The following is a 20,059-nucleotide window of genomic DNA, read 5'->3' on the forward strand; positions in this document are numbered from 1 at the left end:
TTGTAATGATCTGGATTGTATAATCAATTTTACAAATAGCAATAAACTTTTTTAATATTTTGAACTATGTTGATCAGTCTTTGTAAATTCGATTTTATATTCTCTGTTTGTATAATCGATTTTACAAATAGCAATTGTCTTTTTTAATGTGATGAACTATGTTGATTAATCTGTTTATAATTGATTTTAAATTATTTGTTTGGAACTTCTGAATTTATGGGTTAACGAAGGACTTGATGCAACTTTAAAGCGATCATAGCTCGGGTAAGTAGATGGGAAAATATTATGTGCAGGGGCGTATTCGTCTATTTGCGAATTCTCAATGTTGGACCCAATATCTTCTTAAAAATAATCAATGACGTGTTATACACCAGAAATGTATAAAAAGATGAAAATTTGAATGTTTTCGTATATTTTTGTTTTACTTTTTATTAAATAATAAATTTGTGTTTTCAAATATCTTTGTTGTTAATTCTATTTAATGTTAGTATGTCATCAAAATATATTCTAATATTTCTTTCAATTTAAAAATTTTGTATCTCTTTCAAATATATGAGATTTCATATAGCCCCCATTAAGGTCCAAAAAGGGTTGTTCTGATCTTCTCAAGGATTGGTGCAATCAAATTATAAAAAAAAGGGTATTTCGGTCCTTTTATGGATTTTGATGTTTTAAGGATTTGTTGTAACAAAACTATAATCCTTTTTATTTCAATTTTAATATATATTCCAAGTTAGTGCGGATTAGTTTGTTTTGGTGACATGCAGGGGAGAGAAGGAATCGCTTTGTTGTTTGGAAAATTTGTGTTATAATACACAAAAAGACCTTCATTGCTTTCTTGTGATGGATCTCAACAGCATACAAGGAGACTTTCACCTATGCTAAATGTAATGATGCTTATTAAGGTTTGTTCAGTTAGGGATATGGTGAAAAAGGTATTTGTTCCATGTATTAAATATATGTGCAGAAAAATATGTCACAACTAGGAAATTTGATGCCTTGTAAACATTGAACAATGATAACAAATGGGAACCAACAATGTGAAAGCATGTAGGATGCTTATTCAATAACAACAAAACTTCAATCAAACACTTAATACAAACGTTCAAATAGTCATCAAAGAATTGGAAAACCCTAGAAATCCTTGTTTAAGTCCATTTTGGACTAGGATTTCCTTATTGGGCCCAATGGACCAATAAGCTTCCAATTGGACTATCTTGGGCTTAGAACTCTTGAATAGGCTCTAATTGGACCCATTTCCATTTATTTTAATATTTTGGGTCATATCGGGCCTAGAATGAAATAAAATACCTTAATGGACCTCATTGGGCCATAACTAACCTAATTAGCCCTAATAGGCAATAAAAATCATTTCTTGATTTACTTTGGGCCAAAAGCTATCAAATTGAACCATAATGTGGGCTTAAGCACACAAGGCCCAATCTTTTTCTTCCCTCTCCTTTTCTCGACCCAACTACTCAAATGGAGGAGAGTTGACTTTTGCATGCCACCTCATTTTTACATATGGGTCTTCCATGCATTCATCCCATGTTTTCATGCAACTATCCCATCAAAGATCTCTTCTCTTCCTCTCTCTCTCTTTTTCTCTCGGCCGAACCCAAACAAACACACACACACTTCACTCAAAATTCTCTCAAGAAACTCTCTCAATTTCTCTCCAAATTTTCGAGATCTAAGAGGCTTTCAAAAAGATTCTTCCACAAAAACCATCATCCAAGGTAAGCTGATGTTTGATCCATGCTTTAACTCACTTCTTTTCATCAAAAACCATCTCTTAATCCATTCAAATTTATGATCTTGCATATTAGAGCACACTAAGTTCGAATCCATCCAAGAAACTTGCTAGGACCGAAAATAGCACCAAACTTCTCCCAATCTTCTTCAAACCGAAACCACAACTCAAGGTGAGCTTCATACCCCTCTTTTTTTCGGTTTTTATGAGTTTTATGGGGGAGAATACAAGAAAATGTGTAGATCTATGTGTATGTGTATGCTATGTGTGATTTTATGCATGTATGTGTGTGATTTCATGTGTTTTTGTGATAAATATGTTACCAAAAAGGGGGTAAACCCGAGATCTATGACATGAGAAAGGGAACAAACATAATCCAAGCTATTATACACTAAACAAGTCAAGAATAATAGCTTATAAGGTTATGATGAACATATTCTAACATAAAACCCATTTTTGGGCTTAAATTGTCAAAAATACAAAACTTGGGGTACAAATTTACAAGTCACGGTTTCTTGAAGGTCAAAAGGGCCAAAACAGTTCCTATGATCATTTTTCTAAATATTAGAATTGTCAAGGAACTTAAAATGAAAATTATTTTAAGAGTCAAAAATGCTTTTCACTATCAAAAATGACCAAAAATGTAAACTTTTTAGATTTGGGGCCAAAACTGTAAAAGTTGTGAAAAATGGGGTTCTAACCGAGAAACACCATTCTGGAAGGGCTGAAACTGTCAACAAAATAAATTTTGGGTTAAAACTGTGATTTCATCAAATAAATTATACAAAAATGTCAAGAGAATGTTTTAAGGACAAAAAATGAAATTCTTTTATATACATGACCCACGACTACCGTCAAGACGGAAACACGAACACACATACAATAACAAATATCGTTATAAAACGAATTGATTTGGTCTCGAATCAATAACAAAACAAAATCGTTAAACCAAAGCATTTCAATAAACACGCGATAACTATGATGAGCTAACTTACAAACTTTGGGCTTGAAAGTTTCAAATCATGCTTGCTGGGCCTTGCTAGCCCATTAACATGATCTTTAGGCCCAAAGGGAATATGCTTACGTGTTATTGGGCCTCCTATGACCCGATTTCATGTAAAAGGACTTTCAATAGCTCTAATGTGCTATTGGGCCCTAGTGGCCCATTAGTACTGCTAGTGAGGTTGAGAAATCAAACGCGAGTTGGGCCAACGTGTCTTTCGCATTCCCGATAGCCTTAAATAACTCACGGAAATAACGAGACTTCGTACTCCCCTTTCTCCTCGGTTGTTGGGCTTATGAGAAATCAAGTAAACAGATTCAGGGCGTTAATCAAGAGTGATCATGGTGGTTGGATTAAGTGAGTAGTAACGGGCGACGCCTTTAAGGATCGTTTGTAATCCATAGTTATAAACTAGTCATCTTTATGCGTGATTATAACAACTCACAAACCCTAATTAATTCAACGCCACCCGAGAAATCAAAATCATTCGTCGTAACGGTATAACAATAGAGAAATCACTGTATTTTATGTATTGGGAAAACATCGGGTTTTCCTGGGAAGTTCAACATTTTCACTTGCGTGATTTATACAAAAGTTCAACAATTATACATGTTTTGAAAAATCAACAAGCATATATTTACGGATCTTCACACCCATTTTTTTATATAAACAATTAGGGATGAGCATCGGAACCGAGTATCCGCTTTTGGAACCGAAACCGCCTCGGAACTGCTGGTTCTAGACTAGAACTGCCTTAAGCGGTTCCGGTTCTGGTTCCTAAAGTTATGGAACCGCCTTAAGTGGTTCCGGTTCCAATTCTCATTTTTTGGAACCGCTACCCGCTGGATACCTGCCGAAAACGGTTTATATTATATTATATTATATTATATTATATATATATATATATATATATATATATATATATATATATATATATATTAGTATTTCATATAAATATGTGTGTGTTACTTAGACCGTTTAGAATATATTGGTCAGATTTTATCCCTCTTTGGTCCGAATTGATTCGATTTGGATCAAACTAAGTTGCAGTTTTATCAACGAAAGTTAACAAAGCTAATGTGACCGGGTTACCCGCTCCCGGAACCGGAACCGCCGGTTCCGGGACTGGTTCTAACTTTCTAGGAACCGCCGGTTCCGGTTCTCGCCAAATGAGGCGGGTACCCGCCTTTGCTCATCCCTATAAACAATGATATTTTCAGAAAATATCGGATTTTCTGGGTTTTACAACTACAATAAATCACTTTTTTACAACATTGCTTATGAACTCACCAACATTTCATATGTTGACATTTTTCAAAATAACTTGTATTCTTAGGTAACAGGTAAACCGAAGAATAAGTACCAAGTAATGTCATGGTGTTTTGCTTAGATTATCTATCAGACAGTTTATGTTATGAAATTATAATGTTTAAAACAATGTACTGGATGTTATCAGTTGTAATATTTCAATGCATGGTGATGATTTATGTTATGATTCATGTATATTCATTGTGATGGTATTCAATTTAAGTCACAAGAGCCCTCGGACGTTTCCGGCGTCTGGTTCGGGGGTGTGACAAAATATAAAAGGGTATTTCGGTCTCTTTTTAGGAATTTGAATGGTATGAAAAATGGTAGCAATGAAGGTTTAAAAGGACATAATGGTCATTTTACTTTGATGAACAATGTATATTTGATTTTTTTTTATTGTAGCATTTCACACTTGCAATAAACTTAATTAATAGTAACACAACCCCAAAGATTAGAATATACTTCATAAAGAAACAGATAATCAGATATACAGAAGCAAACAAACACTGTTCATGCATGACACGAGGAAACAAGAAGAATCGACCAACTGTCCTTAAAGAAACGCACATGTTAAAAAAGATTTCTTCATGGCCGGTATTGATCAATTAAAAAGTTTTGATTTTTATTTATATTGTCAATGTTGACGATCAAACTGCAAGAACTATAATCATGATCATAAACACAATTCCAACAATCACCAGAAGCACCCAAGTCTGCATGAAAGAAGGAAAATTAATGAACTCTATAAGAACATGAAAAAAATTAAGTAATAACATAATACAATTTTACCATGGAAGAGTTTGAACTTTAAGTTTATTCTTCTTTTGCAAGGTGGGATTTTGCCTGTTCAGTGGTAGGATGAGAATTCTCAATGTTGGACCCAATATCATCTGAAAAATAATCATTGACGTGTTATACACCAAAAATGTATGAAAATATGAAAATTTAACAACTGAAATGAGAAAGCTTTCTTACCAATAATAGCTCCTTGCTCTAGAACCAAAATAACATCTTTGAAAATTCCATTTACTTCCCCAGTTCGTACATGGATCTATTGTATTCCCTAATATCTTTCCAAAATGATTGCTTCATTAAATGCAACTTTATTGTAAACTTTTTTTAATAAACTCGTGTATTACACGGGGGTGACAACTAGTCCTTCCTAATAAATAAAGATCTTATTGTCATATGTCATCTTCTCTTTTAATTTGCCTCATGTAATTTTCTCATAAATTTTCATTTGTTTGTTTTCCACGTTTAAGTTGCTTATTGGTTCTATTTTATTTTTAATGAAAATCATTGATTTAATTAATTCAATTCATTCTTAAAATAAATTATAATAAATTCCATCAAATTTACATCTCAACATATTTGTTTCCCTTTTTTATTTTCATTATTTACATAAAAGTAACTTTTTTCAATTTAAAATTATTTTTACATAAATTTATATTACTTTGTATTCATTTATATACTTATTCATTAAATCTTTTTATAAGGTTTACAAGTTTATATTTTTTTAATAAATTCATGTAATATACGGGTTTCACACCTAATATATATATATATATATATATATATATATATATATATATATATATATATATATATATATATATATATATATATATATATATATATATGATCAACCATTTTATTTAAATCTTCTATCCTAATAATAAATAAGTACCTAATTTAATTGCCTTTAATTGCCACGTGACAATTGCTAAGCCCCCTCCCAGCGATTTTTCCCGCTCCAAATGCTACGTGAAGTTCTGAAAATACCCTTTCTGCCTCTTAAAACCTCATATGCCTTCATTCCGCTCTGTTCGTTGGAAACAATTGAGAGTTTCCAACTTCAATGCGATAAATCGGCTCTCAAATTTCAGAGATTGTTGAAGGTAATCGTTTCCAAAATTATTTATCAATCTTTTTATTTATATGATTACAATTCCATACCCATTCATTTTAACCTTAATTTTGTTATCGGAAATTGAGCATAGCCGACAATCAATCTCTACCATTAGCTCTGAGATTACAAGCTCGGTATGTTTTACTATGAAACTTCATTTTTTTCTGGATTATAGTATTCTTAAATAGTTTCGTTGGTCTCTCTGCGAAACACATATCTGGCTATGGAAGAACGAAGAATCAGAAATTGATGGTCATCTTCTCCAACAACAACAGGTAAACCTAAGTCTGTTCCTCTACGCTACTCTTTTTGGTTGTGTTTCCCTCCTGATATGATTGATGATTTTTTTTCCAGATGTCTTGATTTAATGATTTGTTCCACAAAATCATTCTTAATCTGATAACTTATAGATCTTTTTTCTTATGCCTTTAATTAGTCGATTATACCATAGTTGGGTTGATCATCTTTGGGATTCACATTTTATGGATCTACATTTTATGGCTTAATTTAGGTTTTTTGTTTGCAACTTCTTCACATGATGAACAAATTAATCCTACTGTCATGGTATTACTGATTGCATTCAGTTGTTCAAGTTAACTGGAAATTAATATTATCCTAAATTAAATTAGAAATCATACCATTTTTTCCTTTATTTATATACCAATTCTTGTAAAATTTTCATCACGATGAATAATTCACGCATTGGAAAAAAAGTGGAGGCAACTCAGTTTTTCATTACCCTTCATTGAATTTAGAATTGAGGTTAGTAATTCTTTGTGTTTTGAAGATTTTTATCATTCATTATTCTGATACAATTAATCCATTTATTGTTAATGTTGAATCATTTTCTTTGTATGTATCTGTATGTACGTATGTATCTGACTTTGTTTGATTTGGTTGTGTCAATGATTTCATATCTTGATAAAAATTTGTTTTGATTTATTTAACAGAGTGTTTTTTTTAATTTTTCTATATCAGTCTTGGTGTTTTTTGTTTAAAGTAGATAAAATTATTTACACTTATAGCAATGCAATTTGAAATTAATCCCATTTACAACATATTACTTTCAAAACTAATACTTTATGTGTTACTGTTATTTTAGGTGTTACTTTTATGTGTTTTTTAATGTCATGAGTGTGTTAATGTATGTGTATGTAACTATATATGTGACAGTTTATTTTTTTTTCCAACATGGACCAATTCTGCTCATTTATTTAATAACAACATGATCATTCCTTTAAAGCATATAACAATGTTCTTTGAAATAAGGACACTTTCTGTAAATTTTTAAAAACAGGTCTCAATTTGATCATTTATCAATGTACACTTCTATAATTGGGAATCCAGAATTTGCCATTGTATAACAGAATCAGAGACTGTTTTTTAATGAAATCATCTTTTAATGGTAGTTTATTTTACTGGTAGCTTACTTTCATAAATCGTCATTAGTCATTTAATGGCATCTTACTTTCACTTTCGGTAACTCCAAAAAGCAGGGACTATTTATGTTAACTTTTAACAGCACGAGGACGATTTATGACATTTTCTAAAATTATTAAAACGTGTATAATATCTAACTTATTAATAAACAATGTACATTTCTGTTAAATTTGAACTATATGGAACATTTTGTAATTTTTTAAACATAGGGACTATTTATGTCAAATTTGAAAAACATGTACTGTTTGTTTTAGCTGTTACACATTCTGTTAACTTTGAACAATATGGGGACTATTTCTGTTAACTATTGCATACCATTTCTGTAACCTTAACTAACGGGGACAATTTATATAAACTCAAAAAAACAAGGACATTTTCTATAACTTTAATAGAAAATGGAAGGTTGTTTGTTTACTTTTATGTGTGTACGCGTGGTTTAACAAATATCATGTAGGTAATATTAAAAAATTAAAGTACTGAAGTAATATAAAAAATTACACCTTTATAAACAAGTTTTCACCTTTTTAGAAAGCAAATCAATTAAAATAAATATCTATTATACTTATATTAAGCATATTAAAGTTTGCACAAAAATTAGCCTAATATTCAGCATTTGCAGCTATCAAAATTTAAAGAGTACTCACTGAAAACGTGCAGAGCTAATCAATATTTTCTTCCACTCTCAAAGCATTGTAATTTTTTTTTATTTCGACCTATGTATGTTTTTGGGTATAATCTTCAAATTCAAAATTGCTGAAAATGAAACATGTAAGGTTCTATACGTACACATTTATTTTCTGTTAAAATAACTAAAGATTCAGGAAAAATTGGTGGCCTTGGACCTTCAATCTTGTAGTCGCCATATTCCCACAGTCCATTGCATTACTCGACATATGCAACTAATGATCATACCCCCTTCTAATTACCTGTGAAATGTTTTCTTCCAGGGGCGGACCTAGGGGTGGTCCACGGTGTCACCGGCAACCCCTAATTTTTCCGGCTGTAGTGGAAAAATTTTCGAAAATTTTAGAAATTTTTATTTTTTCTACTACCGTGCAACTCCCTAACTTTCTCGTGCAACCCCTACTGTAAAATTCTGCGTCCGCCCTCTGTTTTCTTCAAATAACATTCCAAAGCTGGATGTATCTGCTTCTTATATTTGATCTACAGACGTGAACTTAATGAATGCTATGAATGTATTACGGAGCAAGGGTGGCCGTTGTTGCCATAAATTGGTGTACCTAGAGTAAAAAATCAGGATGATTAATGTGGTAAAATGGGTCGTGGGTATTTAGGAAATAAAGGTTTTATCATTTTTTAATTAGATTAAATGATATGATAGAGATTTTTTAGTAATTGGTTTTTTATATTTGAAGTTTATGTAAATTTATTTGTATTCTAAGGTGTTGTTAATATAACTAGATTAAAACCCGCGTTAAACGCAGGGAGCATATAAAAAAACATTGAATTGTAAACTTATATTACATCATAGGAAGCATGACAATTAAAAGTAGATTACCATAGCTATTTTAAATTCATTAACATACATTACAATAGCTATTTTAATTTCATAACAATTAAAACAATAAATAAAAAAAACTAATAAATCATAGAATAATATAAAATATTAAAATAGTTCATTACAATAAAAACAACTATGTTCGAATGCAAATTAAAGTATATATAATCAGTAATATCGACTTGGCATACTCACTGTATCAAAATCAGAACGGACTGAAAAAACTTGTTGAGAATGATGTGCCGGAACCACATACTCAATCGTATTTCCTCTAAAGAAATATAGTCTATAATCCCACCATTCATGTGCACTTTCATTGTAAGTACTATCATCTACTTTAACCCACTGATTGTGAATGAAAATCCAAATAACCCACGAACTATCTCCACTTATAGAGAGATATCCTAATTTTCCATGAAACTTGATTAGTCTCGATGCATACGGTTTTAGTTCATTAATAGTAGAAGGTGCAAATATGAGTATATGTTCTTCTGAATAAATATCAAATCGCAATATGGTATCATTAGATAATAAGAAGTATACGTCACCATCACTTGTAACTGCCACATCAGAGACAGGATAAACAGATGATGGTAACCGGATATTTTGAAACTCCCTTCATTGCCATGTAGTAGATGAAAACAATTCTATGTTGTAGTAATCATAGTCCACTTTTTCCGTAGGCATATCACTACAAATAAAATAACATATAAGTAAATCATAAAGTAAATTAATAACATAAAATGTACTACATATAAACTCTTACGATGGCTTTGTGTATGACAATCGAATGACCTTGAAATGTAACGGGTTCGAACTGATAACTACCAAAGAAAACTTTGTTGCGGTGTATTCAGAGGTCGGAAACGGTATCCATTTGGCATCTGAAGTCGTTGGTTTGATAACAAATAAAATCTTTGAAACGTATTCATCTGGATCATAGGATTCAAAAAGAAGGAGTCCACACAATGATGATGCTAAAATAGTACAAGTATTTAGACAAATAAAAGTAGGTGAATTAGCATATATAAAAAAAAATTCTTAATTTTCGTGTGTGTGTCTCTCTCTGTGTGTGTATATATATATATATATATATATATATATATATATATATATATATATATATATATATATATATATAAAATCAAATGATGAATGAAAGAAAAAAGAAAGAAAATATGCATTAAATCATAAGAGTTCAATAACTTGAAATTGTCATAACCTCCAATTGTATCATTGTGTACACACCAAATAAAAACTCAATAGAATTTTAAAAACAACCAAAAGATCAATAAACAGAGAATTAAAAGTGCGACACACAAAAGATTAAAAGAAAATGTCTATAAACATATCGAAGATGATATGTAAAATTTTGATGGGCGGCTTGATATTAGTCCAACTTTGGGATCTTCAAGGTATCCCGTACAGCACAAGTTTTTGAAGAAGACCACTCCAAAGAGTTAGTGTTGGCATCAATCTCAATAGGGCGCTTCCCCGTACTCGATGATGGTGTTACAACTTCAAGGTCAACAATATCAAGATTGTCATCATGCACAGAATTAGTATTTTCCTGCAGAAAACAGAAAATAATAAATATCGATCAAGAAAAATATAAAACAAAACATACCATATTTGCATAAAGTCATGAAAAATGAAAGAAAAATATATTGAAGAGAGGGCATAGGGTTTGAATTTGGAAATATATGAGACAGTTACCAACCTTATTTGGCTTGTGAATAGGAGTACCATTATCATTTATATTATCATGTTGATGATTTGGTGACCGTTTTGTCACCTCAGCAAGAACCCTTTCATCATCGGTTAACTTATGCACAGTGTAAGCACGATAGTTGTTCTGCAGATTGAACATGGAATTCTGAACTTTGAAGACAAACTTCTTATTTAGAAGAATTTTGAACTCATCAGGTATCTGTTGTCGCCCTTAATGCTAATTTACATTATAAAATGGTTGGAAAAGTTAAACAAGAAAAATCATATATGTCAATCATTTAAATAACGGAGATATTTTTTGAAACCTTAGCTATTTTGTCCATCAACCATTGGTTCCCACGATGAATAAGATCTTTTACATGACGCTCAAACAATACACTTTCATCTTGCACACGAACTACTATCCTAATCCTAAAAATTATAACATAATACTTATATTTAGCTTGACATACACAATGAAATATACGAAAAATGTAAAATACATGCATAGTCAAAGAGATAATAATTACTTACTTTCCAAATACATCCGAGACAAATCCACAACCATTACAGTGAAAAGGGCCAGCATCAACATCATCATCATTTTTAGTAACTTTTTTAGAATAATCACGACAATAAAATGAATACCAACCATCATCTATATCAAAACCAATGATAGTAGCGATAATGGTTAAACCAACTTCCTATTTCATATATAGGAAAAAAAAAAAGGAATCATATTAAAATATTATTTCATATAAATTGTAGATATAAAATCAAAACAATAATAGAATGCGGAAACTGTTATATAAAAATGTTAAGTAAACCTCAGTAAAATCAGGAATTTCATCAATGCTTTTTATCTGAAAACGGAGGTAGTAATCCTATGGATTAGCCACAACGGTATCTGAGTTGAGTTGGGATGTACGGCTAGGAGACTCAACATTCGTATCCAAAGCATTAAGACTACATAAACAAAAAAGTGAGGTTATTCAACAAAAGTAATGATTTAGTAAGATAAATGTGTTAAAAATGGTAAATAACATACTTTGATTTGAACTCCAAAATCTGAGGCATATCATCATTTATATGCAATCTAGACCCAAACAAACAATTACCAACTTGAGGCCGACCTGCAAGAAAAAAGTAAAATAATATTGTCAGTAATTACTTTGAAGTTGAAATGATAATTTGTTGTAAAAAACACTTACCACCCCAAATTTTGAGTTTGGCCAAACGTAGCAACAGGAGCAGTGTCATTATTATGTTGTGAAATGTAAGTATTCAGCTTCATTGCAAAACTGCCCCACAAAGCGACTGCAATTCTCGTACCACTAAATATGCATGGTGGTTTTTAATGAAAGATAAATATAAACGGGGGAATGTGTAATAATAATACGAATGTGTACCTTAAATCCTAAGCAACCAAATTCATTAACCTTTTCTCTCTTCCATACTCAACAATGACTCGCATGGGATCAGTTGACACAACTTCACCTAGAAAATCTATGTGAAAAAATTTAATAAATTAGTAATAATAATCCAAATGTGTATTACATTAAAAATTGAAGTATAGAAATAAGTTAAACTAAAAACATAACATACCAAATGCAACACGAGTATCAAAGTTCCTGGGTAGCAAATCTAGGAAAGAGATAAAATGATAAGGATCTATTGTATCAACAAAATCATTGGATACACGAACTTTTGTGGTTTTGTAGAAATTGATTTTATGTTTATGAGGGACAAGCATGTATTTGCTTTCATTGCTAGCCATAGCGAAGTTACTGATCTCTCGGACAGCTCCTTCATCGAATAGGGATTCAAATACAGGAATAAGATTTTTTTTTATTGTTGCTTGAATTCTACTTCCCTGTAGTTGACAATGAAAGATAAAAAAGTGTAAAAAAGGTATTTAAAAAAAGGAACAATAAGAGATTTCATTACATAGACTAAAGTTTATTATTAAAAATAATACAGTTGATTATTAAAATTGTATGAATAGAAGTAAAAAACCATAACAAAAATCGAATTTCAATTTTTTTGAATAGAGATAACATAAGAAATTGATAATCTAAAAAACAAATGGTGTAAAAACAGTACCTCCTGGTCAATTAAAATCATGTCCAGGCTTGCTATTAGGATTGTTTATATAGGTCGACTTCCAAAGCATGACGACTTTAACACGTATGTTCCAAGACTCTTTAGATGCGCTGATTTCAGCAACCTTATCAAAGACGACCTGATCTGCATTGTTAGATGGCATGGAATACTATTATCTGCAATGGAAGGGGATAATTGGTTAGAGAGAATTTTGATTTGTAATGAAAAATCATAGACAGTATATTTATAGGGAAAAATAAATTTGGTTAATGCTGATATCACATAAAGATTTTGGAATGTAATATCATTTCCATACTTAAGATATGTTTTAATTATGGTATAATATCCAAAATAATATCCATATACCATGTCAAATATAAGTACAAAAATAAATAAAATCATACCATATTTAAGATAATATTTACCATATAAAAAACTGTAAATTTGAAAAACTTGTAGAATAAGGAAATTATATAATAAATATACAATATTTTCATAAATATTGTATGATATCGAAAATAATATCAATATAAGATGTTTAATATATTTACAAAATATAGGAAAATATAAATTTGGTTAATGCTGATATGACATAAAGATTCTAAAATGTAATATCATTTCCATACTTAAAAGATGTTTTATATATGGAAAGAGTAGCACCTGTGATGTTTTTGGTCGGATTATTGTTCTAATAATGACGGAATCAGACACAGAATTGAGCAGCTCCGACGGCGGACGACAGACTGAGACACAAACTGAAGTTCGACGAACGAATAGTCGCTTTCAACTCTGGGGGCGGCGGTTGCAATCTCTGGTCGTGACACAGCACTCAGCAAAGCAGATTGCTGTTTGGAGACACAACAGATATTCGTTTTTAAAAGACACAAAAGTCAGCTAGGGTTTTCTGGTTTGAAGTTTGGCGGTGGTTTATGTTTTCCGGTTAGCTGTTTTTCCACCAAAGCATCATATTGGTGATATTTAATCTAGGTTTCGTATTTTCTGGAAGATTGAGATCGTAAATTAAATATTAGATTAGGGTTTTGGTTTTCTAGAGTTTTTAGTTTCCTAAAATTATATATCCTAATCGTATTTGAATTGCAATTTCAGCAATTTTATGGTTTTTGTATCTATACATAAAATGGTTATGATTCTTTCTTTATATCAATACAAAGTCTTATAAAAAATCTTATTAATAATTTAATTTTTTTATAAATATTTTTCTCGTGGTTTTCATAGGTTGTAAAAGATAAACATAACCGGTTTGGAACCGGACCACCGATGTCGGTGTCGGTTCTGTTCCTGGTACCGGTTTTTGGTTATTTTTTAAAATAAGCTTTTTTCAAAGTAACATTTTTCATAGATGAGTTTATTTGATAATTTTGTGGCTTATCATGGATAAATAAATGAGTATTTTGATAAATAAGTTAATTTGAATTACAAAACATGATGCAAGTTTAATAAATATACGTATTTGTAACATCCGGATATCCAGGTATGGGAATTTGAGTATTTTTATATTGGGGAAATGAGGAGACTCGGCGAGTTAACGCCTCAACTCGTCGAGTAGGATCGCATTTTGGGGACCAGTTTAATGAAGGGACTCGACGAGTCAGGTATTTGGACTCGCCGAGTCGGCGCTGTCAAGGAAAACCCTAATTGTCCGAGTTTGGGACCTATTTAAAGGCTCTTATGGCCTTCAGTGGCGGCCACCTACACCCTTGAGAGACTCCTATCGAACCAGAGAGCTGAGAGAGTAAAGAAGAGCCATTTTGGAGCATTCTTGAGGTGGTTGTGCAATGGAGTAGTCATTTCCAGCAAAGGGAGGTCAAGGGGGTGTCGATTCAGAGCTTCTGAGCTTGCATCTTCACCATAGAGGTATCAAATCGTTCTCCCTTTTCTGTTTTGGGTAAGATTGGTGATTTTAGGGTTTTCTAGCTTCTTTTATGGCTTGATTTGTGGAGTATAGTGTCCCATTGAGTGTGAAGCCATAGATCTAGACCCAAAGAGGTCCAGAGAGTCCCTTCCATCCTGCTTTATGCATTCTATTTGGAGTTTTGAGCAAGGGTTGTCATGTAATGAAGGGTTTCACCCAAATGAGCTTGTAGAACCTTGCATGAGTGCCCAAGGTTCGACCTTTTCGTGGTTATTGGCTTTGAAGGAGTTAGATCTATGGTTTGGTGAAGCAGATCTGACCTCAGAAGGTCAGATGAGGGTTGTCATGGGAGCAACTCGCCGAGTCCATAGGCAGACTCGACGAGTCGAGTCGGGGTTGCCCCGCGTTTCGTTGCCGAGTAACTCGACGAGTAGGGAGGGAACTCGTCATGTCTAAGGGGTTAAAAAGAATTTAGAGAACCCGCATGGACTCGCCGAGTCACTCTTGTGTACTCGCCGAGTCTGGTCAGTGTTGACCGTTGACTTGAGTTGTCTTATGTTGACTTTGGGAGTTTTGGTCAACAGAGGTAATAGAGGTCAGGGAGGGGTAAAATGGTCTTTTACCCATTACCTGACTAGAGAGGGAAAGAGTAATCACCGGTTAATTAGAGTTGGGACTTCGGGTACTAACTAGAGATATTTGCCTTATGTGTTAGGCGGTGGCAAGTCCGAGGTTCGCAGGTGCAGATAATTGCTTTCTGATTTCCAGGTGAGTCTTCTCACTCTACGTTACCTTGAGTGGTAGTTATGTGTGACCGGAAGGTCGTATGTGCTTACATTGAGTATTATGTTATCTTATTGTATGTGACATGCTATGCATTATGTCTTTGTGATTTATGCTATGCAGAGCTTATAGACCGGACCGGAGGGTCCAACGATTCATGAGCCTGAAGGCTCAAGCAGACCGGACCGGAGGGTCCAACGAGCTTAGGACCAGAGGGTCCACAGAGTTGTGGGACTGGAGGGTCTCACTGAGACACATTGACCAGAGGGTCAAACAGAGTTATAGCCTCGAGTGGCTAATGTGTGTTGTATGTGGTATTTTGGGGAACTCACTAAGCTTCGTGCTTACAGTGTTTTGTGTTATGTGTTTCAGGTTTCTCTCAGGATCACGGGACGGCACCGGCTCGATTGTACACACCAGAGAAAGAGTCATGTTTTGAGGATCCTGGTTTATTATGCAAGTGAAAATGGAGTTATGTTTTGTAATTCGATTATGAATGAGATTTTAAGCAGAGTGTTTTTAAGAATTAAACGATTATTTTTAAATGAAAATTTGTTTTGAAATTTTCGGTGTTACAGTATTTGGTTTTTATGGCATATGCTAATATTTGGTTCTCATGGCATATGCTACTGTGATTGCGAATTTGCTATATGTATATTTTATTTTTACAAAAACAAAAAGTGATGATCGAATAAGAAAAAATATAATAAACATGAAAATATAATACAAATTAATAAAAAGTTAATAAACTTTTATAATAAACATGAAAATAAAATACAAATTAATAAAAAGTTAATAAACTTTTATTACAGTTGTCATCATCTAAAAGAGATAGAAGGATAGACAAGAAGTATGAGGGATTTTAATTTCTCTAATTTTTATTAATAAACTATTATGTAGGATTTGGTTTATAGAATGTTTTAAGGAATTGGATTTGTCAAAAGAATTGAAATTTAAACCAAGCAAAATCTGTCAAAAAAATAACGTTTGAATTTTTTTTATTTAAAAAGAAATGATAAGGGCATTTTGGTCTTTTTGCAAAAACAGAAGAGTTAATTGAATTTTAAAACCAAGTCAACATTTTCATTGAATTTTAAATCAATTATAAAACACCACAAGAATAAAAAAAAATAATAAAAAAAATACCACTTTCTATGAATTTGACCTAACCATTGAAATAATAATCGCTTATTTTTCCCTCCCTTAGCCCATCCACATTTGAGATTTCCAATTCTTTTAACTTGTCATCCTTTGTTCTCAACACTCTTAGCAACACAACCTAAGAAGTTATTTCCATTCCAATGGAATAAACGATTCCATTCCGTTCCTTAATTCCACTTTCTTTGACTCCAATATCAGAAGCATGTACACCACTTTGAATCAACCTTCTTGCATGTGCTATAGCAATCTCGGCTTCACCTTCATTCAATATGCTTTCTTCTTCATCCTTCTTTTCTTCCATATCTCACCTTAAAATATAATTATTTTTTTAGAATTCATAAAAGTTATAAGGTTAGATCAAATATCAAATATGCATACCCTGCAATGTCTATGAGAAGAAGAGTAGGTTTAGTGGAAGAAGAAGACTTCTCAACACCTACAAGCTCATATAGGGTATGTCGAACAGCACTTGCATGAGCTTTAGTCTATCATTATTAATTACTTCATTACTCATTATAATTATAACAAATATAATTAATAGATAAATAAGGTTAATAAAAAAGTCAGAATTAAATTACCTTATTGTTGTAAAGCTCTTTAGAAGACCAAGTCATTATAAGTTCATGCATGTTATATTGCACAGTCAGCATAGACATGACATCACCTCCATATAAATCTGCAAGGCGTTTAAAAAGAGTGTTTCCTAATCCCTTTTTTTTCAGCTTCAACAATTTGAATTATTGGAGGAAGTTGTAAATGATCCCCTGAAAGTAAGCACCTTGAGCCCTAAAAAAACAAAATCCCTTTTACTTCAATCATCCACTATGTTTCCAATTTAAAAAAAAAGGTTTTGTTTTATTACCTTGAAAAGAGCAATCCAACAAGCAATCTCTAGGTCTGAGCAGCTTCATCAATAATGACTAAATCAAATGAAATTCCATCTAATTTTCTTGATGAAGAACCTGTGAGAGTTGCTAGAACGACAGATGAATTTTTAATTACATTTGTCACAACAAGTTGTTGCCTTTTGCCTTCTTCTTTTGAAAGAATCCTAAGTTTTTATGGATTTCCCTCTTTGTGTTTTTATCTTTAGCTTTCAACAATTTACTATTTAATACCTTCATTTCTTTTCGGATATCATTGGCAAGCGAACTGTTATCCCCAAAGTAACACCTAACTATAATTAAAATCATTTAAAATACATTTTTTTTATTAAATTAGTGATGATACTTATAATTTATATTCCATACATGTGCATCAAACGCACTATCTAATACTTGAGGCAGTGACCTTACAGGATGAACCACTCTCACTAACTTTACTCTAATCATCAAATTAAAAATTGGGACAGAATCAATTAGAATTTTTTTTAAAAACAAATAAATTACAATTAGCTAGTGATACAACAAATCGATTGTGGTTGATGAATGATAACATAGAGTAGCAATCAGATTTCCTTTTTTTTTTTTTAAATCCATTGTTCTACTGAGATAAAACAATTATTAACAAATTCGACAATTACAGTGTGAGAGGCATGGTGACACAGTAACAAAGACAAATGATTTTTACACTCCAGTCACATAATAATGAGATAAAGAGATCTAGAGAGCAGATTAAGCACGTTATGAGGTAGAAAAAGTAGCTAAAATTGTGAGGTACTTACTATCAGAGAGGGGCAAGACCGCAAGAGGCGCAGGAGTAGAGACTAAACCAAAAGACAAAATTGTCATAAAAAAGATGTAGTCAACATACCTTCATTGAACTCCTAGACTTTGTGAGGAGATCTAAAAAGCAATGGCCTTTGGTACAAACCATAACTACAACCCTGTCATGTTAACATTTGGAACCCAAGGGAGGAGATTAGTGTATGAGTTAGCAAACAAAAATTTAGTATTTTTATCTTGATATTTTTTTGTAGTATTAGTTGTTCTTGATTTTGGAACACAGCACACGTACACATAAAGAGTACACACAAGACAAACAACAGTCATGCAAAGCAAGAAGTAGGGACAGATACCAAAGAAGCAGACTTATTTGAATCCTACACCCAAATTCTGTATCTGGTTTTGTACCTAAATCCCATAACCAAAATAGAAAATTGATGAGACAATATAATAAAATGTAGAAACTACGTATAAATACGTACATGAAAGATTAGACTGCAGTGATGATGTGAGCAACTGTACTCCATAGTGTTCCTGAATCCAAGGAAATTAATCTATCCAAAGTTATGATTTGTTTGATTGAAAATGGATTTGGAAAAACACAAAAGGGTGTTTGACTTTGGATTAACCTGTTCTTATTGTGTTGTTGTGATCATTGGTGGCAGAAACTCCATGGATGAGTTCTTGTTCAACTGTTACATATACGATATATAATCTCCTTACTCCTACACCCAAAAGAGAAAATTGATGAGACAATATAATAAAATGTAGAAACTACGTACAAATACGTACATGAAAGATTAGACTGCAGTGATGATGTGAGCAACTGTACTCCATAGTGTTCCTGAATCCAAGGAAATTAATCTATCCAGAGTTATGATTTGTTTGATTGAAAATGGATTTGGAAAAACACAAAAGGGTGTTTGACTTTGGATTAACCTGTTCTTATTGTGTTGTTGTTTAATTGGCCTTAGTTTCATGAGAAGAGCACTGATTTCCAATTCAAACCCATCAGATTCAGCATCAGCAATATGGTTATCTTCATTGGCATGAGCATGAGCAAGTGAAGTTCGGTTCTTGAATGAAATTGGTCATTTAGCGTAGATATCAACAAAAGGTGGAAATGGAAATAATTTGAAGAAATAGCTGCAGGATTGCTTGAAATTATAATTACAAGTAAATTATGCCAAAAATAGAGATTATGGAGAAAGTGAGAAAAAGCAAAACCAGGATAATAAGGCCGAGGCCAAGAAGGAGACTGAAATTCACCAGAATAGTGGGGATCTTCGAGGTTCAGTAACCAAACAAACTCATCTACCTTTTTCGAAATATCTGGTAAACCAAGAGCTTCGCTCGTCCAATTGATGCCTGCACCGATATTCTTCTTGAGAAAATCGACATTTTTCTTTACAACTTGTACGAAATGACCAAAGCTTCTCCCAAATAGAGAAAAGAACATTCTTCTAGGTTTTCATAAACTTCCGGTGAATTTGGGTGGAGAGTTGACGGGGAATCGGGAACGAAGGGTGGAAAAGAAACTGATGGTCGAAAATCGTTGATGGTCGACGCGATGCCCCTCAGGAATTCCTGGGGTTACGCATAGGATCAATTCGATTTCATTATTTAGTAGAACGCATAGGATCGATTCCATGTATAGATGAAATCAATGGGGTTATGCATATCGGCAGAAGGAAGGGGTTAGGGTTCATATCTATTGAGTTTCAGGGGAGCTGATTGTGTTGATTGTTTAGAGAGAAAACATAAGAATGAAAATAGGAATGAATCGTAAGAAGGAAGTTTTATTGGGGAGGCGCGGGTATTTTTTTTTTT

General features: G+C 32.5%; 1 pseudogene; it reads right to left on the bottom strand.

Annotated features, from left to right (window-relative positions):
* Positions 1-16,502: 16,502 nt before the first annotated feature.
* Positions 16,503-19,688, bottom strand: LOC145096247 (uncharacterized; annotated as a pseudogene).
* Between the last annotated feature and the right edge of the window lie 371 nt (positions 19,689-20,059).

This window comes from Lactuca serriola, chromosome 3 (genome assembly GCF_051521515.1).
Source record: "Lactuca serriola cultivar US96UC23 chromosome 3, Lser_US96UC23_V15, whole genome shotgun sequence".
Taxonomy (NCBI): Eukaryota; Viridiplantae; Streptophyta; class Magnoliopsida; order Asterales; family Asteraceae; genus Lactuca; species Lactuca serriola.